This window comes from Salmo salar, chromosome ssa10 (assembly GCF_905237065.1).
Source record: "Salmo salar chromosome ssa10, Ssal_v3.1, whole genome shotgun sequence".
Lineage (NCBI taxonomy): Eukaryota > Metazoa > Chordata > Actinopteri > Salmoniformes > Salmonidae > Salmo > Salmo salar.
The window spans coordinates 59791106-59794186 of record NC_059451.1 but is presented as its reverse complement, the minus strand read 5'-3'; the positions used below and the strand labels follow the sequence as shown (position 1 = coordinate 59794186).

General features: G+C 52.2%; 2 non-coding genes across 2 annotated transcripts; both read left to right on the top strand.

Moving 5' to 3' along the window:
- The first annotated feature begins 2060 nt into the window (after positions 1-2060).
- LOC123724766 (U2 spliceosomal RNA) lies at positions 2061-2259 on the top strand. Its single transcript, XR_006757248.1, has one exon. It is a non-coding gene; the product is annotated as a U2 spliceosomal RNA (small nuclear RNA).
- Positions 2260-2270: 11 nt separating this feature from the next.
- LOC123724784 (U5 spliceosomal RNA) lies at positions 2271-2387 on the top strand. Its single transcript, XR_006757261.1, has one exon. It is a non-coding gene; the product is annotated as a U5 spliceosomal RNA (small nuclear RNA).
- Positions 2388-3081: the final 694 nt, after the last annotated feature.

Sequence of the window (3081 nt, the reverse complement as noted above, 5' to 3'; positions counted from 1 at the left end):
GGTCATGGCAGACCGTTTGCGCACAGCCCTTCCCTACGTTGTCCATGAGGATCAAACGTGTGGGGTGGAAGGCCGTTCCATTAGGTGGAACCTCCAACTGATCAGGGACTCCATCGCCTGGGTTGAGGATAGAAGTCTACCTCTGATGGTAGCGCCGCTTGATCAGGCCAAGGCTTTTGATCGCGTCAGTAGGGCTTTTCTTTTCAGAGTATTAGGTAGGTTAGGGTTTAGTGATCGCTTTATAAAGTGGATCAAGATTTTGTATGTGGGAGCGGGGTGCCGGGTGAGCATAAACAGCCATCTGGGTGACGTGTTTGGCCTCTCATCAGGGGTCAGGCAGGGATGCCCGCTCTCGGCACTCCTTTTCGTGCTCTATATGGAGCCCCTGGCGGCTGCCATTAGGGCTGACGCAGGGGTGGAGGGCTTGCTGGTCCCTGGGAGCGGCGGTTTGCATGTTAAGGTGACACAGTACGCAGATGACACCACCTTGCTTTTGTGCAAGGACTCATGCCTGCTAAGGTCTCTGGCCATAATTGGAGACTTTACCCGCGCGTCGGGAGCGGTCCTTAACCTCGCCAAGTCGTCTGTTAAGTATTTCGGCAGATGGCGGGGCAAGACGGACATGCCCGGGGGACTATCTCTCTGTAATGGGGCCCTGAGGATTCTTGGGGTCCTTTTTGAGACCTCCGGCTCCGCGACACTGAACTGGAACATGAGAGTTGCTGTGGTACAGAGGAAGATGGCAATGTGGAAGGCCAGATCCTTGTCTTTCTTGGGCAAGGTCCTGGTCCTGAAAGTGGATGTACTGCCTTCCCTTCTGTACTTGGCATACATCTATCCTTTGCCAGCGAGCATGAGGAGGGGGCTAGTAAGGCTCGTGTTTCAGTTCATGTGGGGGGGCAGGTATGAGTATGTCGCCAGGGCTCGCATGCTCTCAACCATCGGGGAGGGAGGGAGAGGAGTTCCACACTTCCCACTCAAGCTGGACTCGATTTTTGTTACGTTTTTATTGAATGAGCTCGCTAATCCAGTGATTCATCCCTCCGGTTATTTCCTGCGGGTGTTTTTCTCGTACCAGGTGAGAAGCATAATGGTGTGGTCCAACACGGGTCCTCGGGCTGAACAGCTGCCGTGGCACTTCAGCCATGCGGCGAAGTGGCTACGTGCGCATCCCGAGGTTGAAGTCGCCCGAGTAGGTTTGGACCACAGACGCCTGTACGAAGAGGTCAGACGGACCGTTTGTGCGCCCCCTGTGGTGGGTACCCCTGCTGTGGTCAGGCGCGGGGCCTAGACAATCGTCTTGTCTTAAGGATCTAAATTGGTTAAGCCTCCACAAGTGCTTGCCGGTAAGATCCATCATGTACCGGCATAGCTTGGCACGGTCCCCCCAGTGCCCGAGACCAACTTGTGGTGGGGAGGAGACAATACGCCACATGTACTGGGACTGTGCTTTCGCAGGAGTAGTGTGGGCCAGGGCTCAGGGGTTGCTAGGGAGAGTGAAGGGGGGTTTTTGTTTTAACATGGGCGAGGGTGGAGAGAGGGGTGGGGAGAGCAGGGGGGTAGGTAGGGATCATTTTCTGTTGTGGCTGCTTATCAGTCTTTTTAAGAAAGGGCTGTGGGATGCCAGGCAGGGCCTGGTTAAGTCAGGAGCAGACTGGGGGGGTGGAGGGAATAGTGAGGAGAGTGGAGGGAGATTTGAGAGGGAGAATAAGAAGGGAGGAGAGGAAGTGGGGTCACCATGCTGCCTTAGAGCGGTGGAAAGGGGGGTTGGGGCTGGTCAGGTAGTTAAGGTTTAGAAGGCAGGTTGGTAGGTTTTTGGGGTTTTGGATTACTTATGTTTATTGATGGCTTGTGTTTGTATTTTATTTTTTTGCTGCAGCCCCCTAGAAAAGTTGTGGGAGGGTGTTGGTTGCCCATCTCTTCCAAGAGAGAGAGGGTTTCAGAGTTTTTGAAAAACTGATGGGTTGTTTTTTGTTACTAGTTTTGTTTGGATATGGGCAACTAAAAGGTTAAAAGACATGTGAATTGTTCACTGTGTAAATGCTTGAAAAGTTAGAACAAAAGCTTTGAATCATCATCTGTTCTTATCAGTTTAATATCTGATACGTCCCCCAACGGGGGACTACATATTAAATGGATTTTTCGAACAGGGAGTCGGAAATGTCGAACAGGGAGTCGAAAACTTGGAAGAGTGGGTTCGGGGACCACCCGCGGGGACCCGGCCTAGAGTGCACAGTGTGTGTCTCGGGCCCCGACCTCTGACTTCCATACGACTCTGGTTTCTCTTCATTACGCACAAGCCTTTCGCCTTTTACTAAAGACTTCCGTGGAGAGGAACACTTACGAGTTCAACGTATTTTTGGAAGGGCTTTGCTTCTGGCAGAGCCCGGTATCTTGTTTCAAGAGAAATTGACAGAGATGACGCCGAGGCTTTTTGCTCAGGCGTTTGACTTGAAGCCGGCTGACCGACCGGCGTATTTTTCCACTCAAAGTAGTCGCTCGGGCAATTGAGTTCAAGCCCGACGATGACTGGCTTATTTGCCGGGCATTGAACAAATAGTCGCACTAGGCTTAAAGAGCTAGTGACTTAAAGACGCATTAGCGACTTGAAAAAAAAAACACCTGCCTGTCACCAGGGAAGCGTTGGGTGGGGAGGAGCCAACTTTTGCCAAACCGATGAGGTCTGCCGAGACCCCCGGGGGCCTGGCGGGTGCAGGGGTCAATTTGTGGGTTATCGCTTCTCGGCCTTTTGGATCAAACCAAGCGTGTGGCACGCCCGCAGTTTGATCAACGAAAGAAAAGAGAAGGTGATGGCGACGGGAGACTTTACGTCGGCCCCTTCGGCGCGACTTTTGAATACAATCCGGTTTGTCGGGAAGGAAATGGACGGAATGCAGTTCGCTATGGGAAGAAGGAGCTTCACAAAAGATGTCATCTTTGGATTTCTTGGAGTGACGACAGAACGAATCTACTGCTACAGAGATTTTCCTCTACGGAATGCTTTCGAGGTCACCTTCACGGGGGATTACCTGTGTCAGGAAGCTTGGAACAAGTGCTTGGAACACAAGGACGAAACACCGA